The sequence below is a fragment of the Palaemon carinicauda genome, chromosome 5 (genome assembly GCF_036898095.1).
Source record: "Palaemon carinicauda isolate YSFRI2023 chromosome 5, ASM3689809v2, whole genome shotgun sequence".
In the NCBI taxonomy this organism is placed as follows: domain Eukaryota; kingdom Metazoa; phylum Arthropoda; class Malacostraca; order Decapoda; family Palaemonidae; genus Palaemon; species Palaemon carinicauda.
This window is the reverse complement of record NC_090729.1, coordinates 176,761,661-176,775,282: the sequence shown is the minus strand read 5'-3', so window position 1 is coordinate 176,775,282 and position 13,622 is coordinate 176,761,661.

Here is a 13,622-nt window from a genome sequence, read left to right as displayed (position 1 = left end):
TTATTCACGTAGAATCGCGTCATCGAAGCACTTATTAGAAGAAATTTATCAACGCGAAATTGCGTCATCGCAGCACTTAGGGGAAGGACATTATTCACCTGGAATCGCGTCATCGGAGCATTTAGTGTAACAAATTTATAAACGCGGAATTGCTTCATCACAGCACTTAAGGAACGGACATTATTCACGTGGAATTGCGTCATCGGAGCACTTAGTGGAACAAATTTATCAATGCGGAATTGCGTTATCGGAGCACTTGGTGGAAAAAAATTATCAACGCAGAATTCCGTCATCGCAGCACTTAGAAGAAGGACATTATTCATGTGGAATCGCTTCATCGGAACGCTTAGTGGAACAAGTTTATCAACGCGGAATTGCGTCATCGCAGCACTTAGGGAAAGGATATTATTCACATGGAATTGCGCCATCGGAGCACTTAGTTGAACAAAATTATCAACGCGAAATTGCATCATCGAAGCACTTTGGGGGAAGAACTTTATTCATGTGGAATCGCTTCATCGGAGCACTTAGTGGAAGATATTTATTCTCGTGGAATCACGTCATCAGGTCATCAGAGAGTTAACTAAACTAATCTCTATTGCAGGTTCGAGTGTTATGTCTTATAGTTGAAAATCGTATGAAAATATTGTTGACCTCTAGGACATCTCCTGTCCCTTACCTTTGACATTCAAAAGTGATCTTAGAACTTTTTAAAGGTTTGGTTAATAATGAATATAGATTGAGGTTCTCTCCTTTTTAAAATTCTGCTAATGGAGGAAATATCTGATATGTGTATGAGTGTGTGTGTGTGTGTGTGTGTGTGTGTGAGTAGGCAAAAGACAGATGAAGAAAAATAGTTAGTTTTTGGTCTAAGGCAAATCTCTCCAGAAGCTTATCATAGTTATTGTTTTGCAACTTAGCCACATAATATGCTTTAATACTTTGTCAAAAAAAAATATTCAATCAATTTCCGGTTACTTCACATACAGAAAATGCGCTCCACCCAACTTAGTTTACACAGTGCTGGTTAGTTCAAAGCACTTTACATTCCGGGTGTATATCAACGTGCGTCATTCTGCTTTTATCATCAGTCTAACAAACAAGTGACTACTTGACTTTTCATTTGTCAAGGAGGATTCTTCATGCGAACATGTCTTCAGTCACTGGCGTGTGTCTCAAGTTACTCAAATTCTGGTTAACAATAATGAAGGTGCTGGGAGGCATGATACTACCCTGCCTTCTAGATGTGCTCGGTCTATTCATCAGAAGAAAGTCTAACAATGAAGCGAATTTCGACCTTCGGCCACATGGCTGTAAGGACGAATATATTACGAAGGATATGAATCAGAAAATAACCAACACTAGTCAGGGAAACTTGCATAGAAACAAACGTCTGATCTTATGGTCAACCATTGCACTATTTTCCTACTTGGTATACGTTGTCTTACTTTTAACCGATCTTTCAGAAATGTTAGTAAGAGGTAATCTGTCCTTTAGAAAAGCTCTAGACGGTCTCATTTCCGCAACAATATTAGTTCCAGCAGTGACATTCATGGCTTTGTTGTTCCATCTTGTTTTAACGAGCAAGGAACTGCAATCCATCACTTTTAACATTGGTGTTATGGCGCAATCTTCGAAACCGGTTGAACGATGGAGAGATTTTAAACTGTTTTACTTTATCATCTTCACCTTTGGGATCACGGAGGTTTTATTGATAGTGGATCATATTGATGACCTTTCTTCCTGTCATGGATACTGGTGCAATTATCATACCTTGTGCATTCTTGATGTACTTTCCTTGACGTTTGTTTCTTCATATTCCCTTGGCTATTACACGGTTGGGTGTAATATTTCGAATTGCGTAAGTCAAATCAACAACAATATTCAGCTTGTGTTGTGGCATTATGAAAAAGGAAGTGAAACTAATCAAATATCATGTATGAATTGTGGTATAAAACGGATATCAATCACAGGAATAGACACAATAGATGAAGATCATACGAAATCGGACAGGGCTCAAGAAATTTTTGAGAGAATGACAAACCTGAAAGCCTGCCATGAAATGTCCAACGAATACTTCGCCCTTCCTCTTTTGGTGATAATAACGGAAATGATCATCTATATTCTAATGAACTTATTCACAGTGGCACACTTGTTCAAGAAGGAGATTCTTATTCACCTATCATTCTGCTGCTTGTATGACTTTGTCATCCTGTCAGTCGTGTGCTGTACTCCTGATTTTGTGACAAGTCAGGTGAGTAAAAGTCGGTTATCATTTACTATTACTTAAATTATAATTTATTACCTTCGCCAACGAAGGTGGAAGTAGGTTATGTTTTCGGCCCTGTTTAGGGTTTGTGTGTGTGTGTGTGTGTTTGTGAATAGCTTCCTGACCACAATTTTAATGGTAGAGTAATGAAACTTGCAGGGACTAACTGTTATGTAAAAAGCTGGCAATGATTAAATTTTGGAAGGTCATGGTCAAGCAAAATGTCCAATTCACGTAATCAGCCATAAGTTTGGACATCGTTGTCACAGAGACTTCAAGCTTGGTTCATATTTGAGTGTATGAAAATTCACGCCAATTAATATCTGTTTAGGTCAAAGATGAAGGTCAAGGTCGAGCAAAAGATCGAGAACTGCACTGAGTGTCCCTTTGGTTTAGTATGTCTTTACTGTATTGAAAAGATTCCAATATCGCTAAAATCTGTATTTGCGTAATTATTTCAGTTTATTGATGGCTTGATACGTAAAATTCAGTTTATTCCTATTCATCTCTCTCTCTCTCTCTCTCTCTCTCTCTCTCTCTCTCTCTCTCTCTCTCTCTCTCTCTCTCTCTCTCTCTCTCTCTCTCTCCACAAGTGTTTTATTTTTATACCAAATTTCAATAGTTTTTAAGTTTTGAGCTGTCTCTTCACTTTGCACTGGGTACGTACTGAATGAATAAATCTGGGAAAAACATTCATTTATACATAATGATTAAACAATTCTATCCTAACTACATACATTTTTTTTTTCGCACAAATAGTTAAACATCATCAAACCTTTTATTTATGTGCAGTCATCATCATAATGGCTGCCACCAAGAAGTGAAGAATACCTTATTGGACTCGTCAAGATATGCACTCTTGTCTCACCACCAACTTTTCTGAAATTGGCATCTTCCAGACTTCCCAGGATATTCTGGAATTGGCATTTTCCAGACTTCCCAGGATATTCTAGCACTGGCATCTTCCAGATTTCCCAGGATATTCTGGAATTCGCTTCTTCCAGAGTTTTCGAGATATTTTGGAACTGACATCTTCCAGACTTCCCAGGATATTATAGTATTGGTATCTTCCAGACTTTCCGAGATATTCTGGAATTGACATCTTCCAGACATCCCATTACATTCTGGAATTGGCATCTTCCAGACATCCCAGGATATTCTGGAACTGGCATCTTCCACACTTTCCATGATACTTTGGAATTGGCATCTTCCAGACTTTCCAGTATATTCTGGAAATGTCATCTTCCAGACATACCAGGATACTTTAAGCAGTTTTTGATTCTGTTGTTTTTATATGTGGTTATAATACAGGATGGTTAACTATAAATTAATGTAGGTTTTGCAATGAGCACTTCAGTTTATTCCCCTGTCCCAGTCATCCATTTTGGAAGCCCGTTGTTGCAATAAGATTTATCTTTTGGTTTCACTTTCGAAGGGAAACGGAATCTCGTATACTGTACAGGATACCGTATTGCAGTAACTATCGACAGAGAGAGAGAGAGAGAGAGAGAGAGAGAGAGAGAGAGAGAGAGGGGGGGGGGGTAAACTCATGCCCATAGTCATTGTGTAGTTTGCAAATACCATTTACTTATTTTTCATCAATGTAATAACCCTTTTCATTCATCGTAAGGTAGATCGATCAATATACTTTCATTAGGTATAATGGAATACACCACACCCAGTTACTAATGTTGACATTGTTCCAATGTCCACTCATATCGTATTAATGTTGTGTTTACTTTCCAGTTGGTAAAGAGAAGAGGACTTCTGTTCGTCTCTTATCTAATCAGTAACAAAGGTAGATCTTCGAGATTACTAGGATATGTTTGGCAACATTCAATTAGGCCTAAGTTGTTAACGCTGGGGGTGACAGTAATGAAGGTTTCAGGAAGTATGACCTTCACCTTGCCCCCACCTTTGTATCACTTTGATGATTTCAGAGGACCAGAGGCTGATCAAGAAGTCACATTTGTCCTTCTAGGAGAAGGACACTTCAAAATCAAACCCTTGTTCTAGAACCTAGTCTTGGGTAGTGCCATAGCCTCTGTACCATGGTCTTCCACTGTCTTGGGTTAGAGTTCTCTTGCTTGAGGGTACACTCAGGCTCACTATTCTATCTGTTTTCTTATTTCCTTTCCTCACTGGGCTATTTTCTGTTGGAGATCCTTGGCTTTATAGAATCCTGCTTTTCCAAATAGGGTTGTAACTTAGCTAGTAAAAATAATAATAATAATAATAATAATAATAATAATGCACAGGCCTCTAATGATAAGCCTTCTGCAGAGATAAAAAAGTGAAAAAGAATAAACTTTCAACATAAAAACTTTATTGAAAGTATCGGTTTTTGTTATGGTTATTACTTATGCTTTTCTTTTACTTAATCTTAGTAAATGATATGCGTGGCTCTATTAATTCACCTTTCCTTTAGCAGCAAAAAACTGGGACATCTCTCATTTAAACTAAATTGTACTGCAGAGGCTTTAATGCTAAAGGAGAAATGGTTTGAATTAGATTCCTACTGGTGAGGATCCGGATTGGTTACCTTTTGCTATATGATCAATACTATTGCGACCAGTAGGCCTATTCTGTGACTATTTTCAATCATCATCATCTTCATCATCTCCTCCTACGCCTATTGACGCAAAGGGCATCGGTTAGATTTCACCAGTCGTCTCTATACTGAGCTTTTAATTCAATACTTTTCCATTCATCATCTCCTATTTCGCGCTTCATAGTCCTCAGCCATGTAGGCCTGAGTCTTCCTACTCTTCTATTGCATTGTGGAGACCAGGTGAACGTTTGGTGAACTAATCTCTCTTGGCGAGTGCGAAGAGCATGACCAAACCATCTACATCTACCCTTCATCATGATCTCATCCACGTATGGCACTCGAGTAATCTCTCTTATAGTATCACAGTCATTACGCTTTCAATATTACTTATTTCTATATATTCTTTTGGTTATTATACTACTGGAGGCCATATGTGTTCTATGATCAGCCACTTCAAAAGAAGTATTGAATAGCTATTGATATCATATGGGATATAAAAGATTATATCATCATGATATGGTAGGGAACACAAAATTGCCAATGAGAGTCTAATGAAGTCAGATATGATCCATGATATGCTTCTAAGAATCACTGACTTTAAGAACAGCCAGGATATGGTCAGTGAATATTTGGTGCTATCTCTTTTGGTAGTATTTTCTATCATTGTCAGCTTTACATTCATGGAACTATTTAATTTGGGAGAATTTTCCAAGAAATATAGATATGAACTGATGCTTTTCTACTAGTTTTATAGTTTTGTAAACTTTGTAGTTCTGTGCTTAATTAAGATTATTGGTGGTTTTAATTACGATTATTGATGGTTCATTAGGAGACTTGTATCTCTTATGTAAACCAAAAAATGCTTTCCAATGTTTTTTTATCTTTTTTACGAGAGAGAGAGAGAGAGAGAGAGAGAGAGAGAGAGAGAGAGAGAGAGAGAGAGAGAGAGAGAGAGAGAGAGAAAATAAATTTACTTAAATGTTACCTAAAGGAAAATTTAATAAACTGAAAACATAAAAATAAGCGATATAAATGAGAGAGAGAGAGAGAGAGAGAGAGAGAGAGAGAGAGAGAGAGAGAGAGATTTCCTTGAATGTTACCTAAATGCGAATTTAAAAAACCGAAAAAAATACAAAATAAGCAATATAATTACAGTAAGAGAGAGAGAGAGAGAGAGAGAGAGAGAGAGAGAGAGAGAAAGAAAGAAAGAAAGAAAGAAAGAAAGAGAGAGAGAGAGAGAGAGAGAGAGAGAGAGAGAGAGAGAGAGAGAGAGAGAGAGAGAGAGACCTTTTAAGAGAGGTGTTATAGTGCGTATGCCATCAACCTAATTGCTGACACAGCACAATCTTATCAAATAAACAATCTGAAATTTACCGCCGTGCCAACAAACTCCGCCCTCCCCATTCCTCCCTTTAATTGTGTCTCCAACTTTGATCAATTGAACTCCTCCTCTCTCCGCATATTGCTCTGTAATGATCTAATCCAGTTCACTTCTTGTAACGCTTCCAGAAAGGTGTTTTTCGATTCAGGGCTGAACCGCCAACAACCGATCGATGTCTGAAGACATTGGGATTCCTTCAAAGTTGCTCAGATTGTGGATACTAGTCATGACCCTGCTGGGTGGTTTCTCCTTTTCGTTTCTCCTTCATTATTTTAGAAAACCAGATAAGCTTACTGCTAATGCTGAAGAAATGTATCCTACTTTTTCATTCTGTGGATTTAATGTTGGTTATTTTAGAACAGATGAATTGGGAATAAATCCTCATTTTGTCTTACCCGATTCAATCAAAAAGAAATGTTTGGGCATTTGGTCATTTCTCGTGCTGCTCTTGTACCTCATCTTCGTCAGTATTGTCATTACTGAAAACTTATCTTTTGTAATTGGAGACATCTCTTTCAATAATACTAATGACGTGTTCAAGTCCATCATAGCCTTCATTCCTGGAGTTATATTTACAATACTGTTGTTTAATCTTATTTTTACAAGTGAGACGCTTCATCGTCTTATCTTTCAGCTTCAATTGTCTGTGCAAAATATTAGTACAATATCCAGATGGACAGAATGGAAGTTATTTTTCTTGTGTTTCTTTGCTTTGGGACTCGTACAAATTCCATTGATGAAATCATGGATCGATTTCAAATCAACTTGTACAGAGTACTGGTGCCAATCGAATATTCAAATTGCTTTCGATTTTATATTTTTTGTTCTCATATCCACATATGCTTTCGGGTGGTACGCTGTTTGCTGCAACATTTCAGCTCTTATTACTAACCTCACCGAAACCGTAGAAAGAGAACTGTTATTCTGTGGCAAGAAACATGGAAACTATCTATCACGACACGAGAACAGTGAAATAAGAAGGAAGGCACATGACACTGCCGCTGCAATTTTCTCAAAACTGACAGCACTGAAAACTTGCCAGGAATTGACTAACGAATATTTCTCCTTTCCAATTCTCTTAATCGTCCCTCCATTGGTGTTTTATACCTTGTTATATCTCTTCTACGCCTCATTTAAAACCATCACGAGTATTTTCTTTGAATCCTTTGTGAACTGTTTCTATAACGCTGTCATATTAGCAACTATATGTTGCGCTCCAGACTTTGTTACGACCCAGGTGAGAAATTCTTGAAATTTACATTATTGTATATACATACATAATATATATATATATATATATATATATATATATATATATATATATATATATATATATATATATATGTATATATATATATAAATATATATATATATATATATATATATATATATATATATATATATATAAATATATCATCATCACCACCAACACCTAATTATTCTTTATTAGATCTAGAATTAACTAAGATATATCTTTTTAATCGCTTTACTAAAAAAAAGGGGGGGGGGGCAATCCTTGACCCCTCTGTTAAGCCTAGCCACCGCACCATTTGAAAAGAATATAAGAAGAGAGGTGAATTAACAGAAAAGTTTGCTAAAATGTACCTTTAGCAGGAGACCTCTAGCCCAAGACCGGGTACGGCCATGGTGCAGGGAGTAAGGAACTATCAAAGACTGGTTTGATTTCTGATGCCTTCTCGAAGAACTACCTATCATGGGTTGAAGAGACTCTTTAGCTGTGGTAAGCATCTCTTCTAGGAGAAGGACTTCCCAAAATCAAACCATTGTTCTCTAGTCTTGGGTAGTGCCATAGACTCTGTACCATGGTCTTCCACTGTCTTGGGTTAGAGTTCTCTTGCTTGAGGGTACACTTGGGCACACTATTCTATCTAATTTCTCTTCCTCTTGTTTTGTTAGAGTTTTTATAGTTTATATGGGAAATATTTATTCTAATGTTGTTACTATTCTTAAAACATTCTATTTTTTCTTGTTTCCTTTCCTCACTGGGCTATTTTCCCCATTGGGGCCCCTGGACTTATAGCATCCTGCTTTTCCAACAACGGTTGTAGCTTAGCAAGTAATAATAATAATAATAATAATAATAATAATAATAATAATAATAATAATAGGATGAAAAATTGTCTTTTTACTGTGCGGTATCAAGTAGCATTAAGCACCTGCCCGCTAATTAGTTTTTTTTTTTTCTTTTTTTTTAGGGAAAAAAAACCTAGACAGTTTGGTAATGAGAAAATCCAAATCTCCTGTTATTAGTTCTTTTAAAAATCATATACTAGCTTTTTTATCCTATACTTTGTTCTTTAGTATTTTATCAATATATACAGTACATATGAGATGTATTAATGTGATGCTTTATTTACGAAAGGTCACAGAAATGGTTATTGTAAGAATTAAAGGCCACATTCATATTAGCAAATGTTCTCGATGTCACTTAATTTTCGAGGAACGTAATCAATTATACAATAAGTATTCCTGTAACAATGTCAATGTACCAACCGTGTGTCACACGATCGTACATAGTAACGACATTTCATTTTGTGTAAATATTATGCTTGCATCTTCACTCTCCCCTCGCACTAAACCTGAATAAACATGCCTGTTTTTCTCACTGTTAACTGTTAACCGGTTGAACAGGAAATTTCCTGTTGCATTGAGTTTTTGTATATAAAGGCGAGTGTTCTATAACAAAACTACTCAGTTGCTTTCATCCTGTCTTTGAGTCACAACCTTCTCTCGACTCATCACATTGGTGACCCCGGAAGTCGACTCGCTCCTCCCGCCTTCCACCCCTGCCCTCGCCCCTCCGTCATTGGTACTATGGCGGACTCTACGGAAGTTGGCGCTGTGGCTGCCCCATTGAAACTTGCGTCATTCGCCAGCGGAGAGGTGTTTGCTTGGTTTCAGCGCGCAGAAGTCCAGTTTTGCATCAAGGATCAAGGGCGTGACTTGCTCAACCACCAAAGCAGATTATGTTCTCGCGGCGATACCCAAGGACACCTTCCCTGAAATGTCCAACTAGCTTTGTGAACAAGGAGACACCCCAATAGCGTATGACGCCCTCAAAACATACCTTCTGCAGCAGCACTCACCGTCGCCAGCTGCCCGTATAGCAAAGCTTTTTCAGCTCTCTCAACAACCGTTGGGGGACCAAAGGGCTTCGCTCGCCCTCAGGGAAATGACCAGTATCGCTCGCCTGCAACCTGCCACAGACGGCTCTCCTCGTGAAGTGAACCTACTTCGTGCCCTTTGGATACGCCGTTTACCCGAACCTATACGCGCTGCCATACCCGATGTCGATAGTTTACCCATAAAGGACTTGATGACCAAAGCCGACGTCTTTATGGACAGCCACTTCAAGACCTCCATCAACGCCTCCACTCCTGAGGAAGAGGACGCCTATTCAACGTTAACCGAAGCTGACGTGAATGCCGTAGGACATACACGCCTACCCCGTGACGTGCCGAAGCGGCGAAAAAGCCACCCACCACCCACCATTCGCTCGCGCCCCAACGAACGACTTCTACAGCCACTTACTGCCTTCCATCCGCCTCAGTTTTGCTACTACCAAAACAGATTTGGGGCAACCACAAAGAAATGTGCCAAGGATTGTCAGTGGCCAAAAAACGTTTAAGTAGGCCATCGCTCGTGGCGGTGGCCTCCCATGTTTCTTATCTTTTCTATTTACATGATGCAGGAACGGACGAGCAATTTTTGGTAGACACGGGTGCTTGTCGTTCTCCTTTGCCAAGGGAACTCTTCAGGACACGACGTAGTCTGTCTACGCTGCCGACGTCCACTTGGTAGCTGCCAACGGATCTGCGATACCCACCTACGGTTACGAGAACCTCACATTATCGTTTGGAAACGGTAAACTTAATTGGAAGTTTCTCGTTGCTGACATCACATTGCCAATCCTCGGTCCGGATTTCCTCTCTCATTTCCACCTTCTGGTCGATGTCACCCACCGACGATTGGTCAACACAGACTCGTACTTGTTGACACCTCTTGAACCTGTCCCCTCCAACCTCGCTCTCCACATCAGCGCACCCACGGATGCCTCACGTCGTACCCGGAAGTTCTCCGTCCAGAACTTTGCCAAACGCTCACGGCTCCTGCCAAGCACGGTATTTATCACCATATCAAGACGACGGGACACCCAGTCTTTGCAAAATTCAGACGTCTGGCACCGGAACGATTGGCAGCCGCCAAACAGACGTTCGCCGAAATGGAGGAAATGGGCCTTTGCCAAAAGGCCTCCAGCCATTGGTCGTCACCCTTACACATCGTACTGAAGAAAGACAGCTCCCTCCGTCCGTGCGGGGATTACAGGTGCCTGAACATGCAAACAGAACCGGATCACTACCACCTGCCAAACATCGCCGACGTGACCTCCTACCTGCTCAAAGCGAAGGTTTTCTCTACACTCGACCTCCTGAAGGGGTATTATCATGTGCCTATGAACCCAGAAGACATCCCCAAGACTGCCATCACCACTCCGTTTGGTATATACACCTTCAATTACTCCAGTTTTGGCCTTCGTAATGCTGGGGCAACGTTTCAACGTCTCATGGATGGCATCTTAGGGGACCTCCCATTCTGTGTATGTTATGTGGATGACATACTTGTGTTCTCCTCCTCAAAAGAGGAACACCTCTGTCACCTGCGCATCGTGCTCGACCGCCTGCAACAAAACGGCCTTGTAGTCCGGTACGACAAGCGTACCTTTGGTGCCAACGAAGTGCTGTTCTTAGGGCACCGCATCACTCCTGAAGGAGTCCATCCCCTCCCTGAGAAGGTAGCAGCCGTTCAGGACTTCCCCGCACCATCAACCGTCAAAGCTCTGCCGGAATTCTTGGGCATGATCAACTATTATCACTGTTTTCTACCAGCCATTGCCGCCACTCTTGCTCCCCTCTACGCCTCCCTCAATGGCAAGCCAAAGGACCTGAAGTTGGGTCCCCTTCAAGAAGCGGCCTTCTCCAAGGCAAAGAAGGCCCTATCAACCGCTGCGGCTCTCACTTTTCCTCTCCCACATGCCCCTCTCCTTCTCTCCACCGATGCCAGCGACGTCGCTATTGGTGCAGTACTCTAGCAGGTGGTCAACAGCTCGCCCCGCCCATTGGCCTTCTTCAGCAGAAAACTGTCCAAGGCAGAATTGGGTTATTCTACCTTCGATCGAGAATTGCTGGCGGTGCATTTGGCTGTCCGTCACTTTCGCCATTTCTTAGAAGGTACGCACTTTGTCATTCGCATAGACCACATGCCTCTGGTGCACGCCTTCACTCGACAGTCTGACGCCTGGTCCGCCCATCAACACCGACATATCTCCGCCGTGGCTGAATACAATTGCACCCTTCAATACATCCCTGGGAAAATAAATCCCGTTGCCGATGCCCTGTCAAGAAACATGTTGGCTGCCGTTCAACTAGGATTGGATTACAACGCCTTGGCTGAAACCCAACGACAGGATCCAGAGTATCAAGCATGTAGGACATCCTGCACGTCCCTCCATTGGGAAGAATTCCCCCTCGAAGACTCCAACACCACCCTCCTCCGTGACGTCAGTACTGGTAGACCGCGACCTTGGATTCCTGCTCCCATGCGCCGGCAAGTGTTTGATTTCATTCACGGCCTTTCACATCCCTCGTGCCGTTCTACTGCACAGCTGCTGAAGACGAAGTTCATTTGGCACAGCATTTCTAAGGATGCTAAGGATTGGGTTCGTGCCTGTACTTCTTGCCAAATTTCCGAAGTACATCGACACACGAATTCAGTAGTGGGCAACCTCGGTGTCGTTACGCACACATTCACGTCGACGTTGTAGGCCCCCTACCCACATCACAAGGACATCGTTACCTGTTTACCGTCATCGACTGCTCCACTCGTTGGCCTAAAGCCATTCCCATGGAAACTGCAACGTCCGCCTCATGTACATCTGCCTTACTCTCAGGATGGATTGCAAGATTTGGTATCCCTGAGCATATTACTTCTGACAGGGGTACCACTTTCACCTCTCAATTGTGGACATCATTAGCAAATCTCCTGAGCATCACCCTACATCAGACAACTGCCTACAACCCCGCTGTCAATGGAATGGTTGAACGTTTTCATCGCACCCTCAAAGCAGCTTTGATGTCCCGCTGCACGGATTCCAACAGGTTTACTCAGCTTCCCTGGGTCCTCCTGGGACTAAGGACCACTCCGAAAGATGCCGTCGACGTCTCGGCAGCTGAAATGGTGTATAGCGACCCGTTGGTCGTCCCTGCCAAATTTTTTCCTTCTACAACCTCCTCCGACGATCTCCAGCGCATACGTCACATCGTGGGAAAATTTACTCCATGCCGCCAGACTTACAAGCCCCCAGTAAAGCATCACATACCAACAGACTTGCACTCTGCAATGCACGTCTTCCTGCGCAACGACACTAGCAAGCCACCGCTAACGCCCTCTTATATGGGCCCTTTCCTTGTGTTCCAACGCAGTCTGAAAGCATTCCTACTAAACATTCGTGGCAAAGAAGACTGGGTCTCCATTGATCGTCTAAAACCTGCTTATCTCCTGCCAGATGACCCGCCTACAGTTTGCCTCTCTAGATTAGGGTGCCCTATTTAACATGTACAGTATGTCATTTTTAGGGGGGGAGCCATGTACCAACCGTGTATCACACGATCGTACATAGTAACGACATTTCATTTTCTGTATATATTATGCTTGTATCTTCGCTCTCCCCTCGCACTAAAAAGAACCTGAATAAACATGCCTGTTTTTCTCACCGTTAACCGGTTGAAGAGGAAATTTCCTGTTGCATTGAGTTTTTGTATATAAAGGCGAGTGTTCTATAATAAAATTACTCAGTTGCTTTCATCCTGTCTTTGAGTCACAACCTTCTCTCGGCTCGTTACATCAACATATAATTTCATTTATCTATGCTGCTTTAGAGTAATTTCACTATATTCCAAAATAGCGCTGCCAAATTTTTATCTGTACCCTGGTGGAGATTTAGTAGGATGTTGACCTTTGCAAATAATTGCTGAAACTTGTCACATGCAGTCATTCTTTCTCTTAATCATTGCAGCTGAAGAAACTGAGGTTTACTGTGGCCAAGTGGAGGATTGCTGCTTCGGATCCGGAGCTTGAGAGTAAGGTTAGAGGCTAAGTATTTTGTTTACTCTAAGATACCGGACAGACAACAGCCATATGTATTGTGTACTTCCTCTCCAAGTTAAAATTTGAAGCATCTTCCAGGGTTCTACATTCCTTAGCGCAGAGGAATACAAGCTAATTGGTATAAGGATTGATTTCTATCGCATAAATTCTTTCTACAAAACCTAGCACCTCAAGAATATCATTCATTTCTTTTTCCATAGATTAAATCATTCAAATAGTTTGTTTGGTTATTGTTG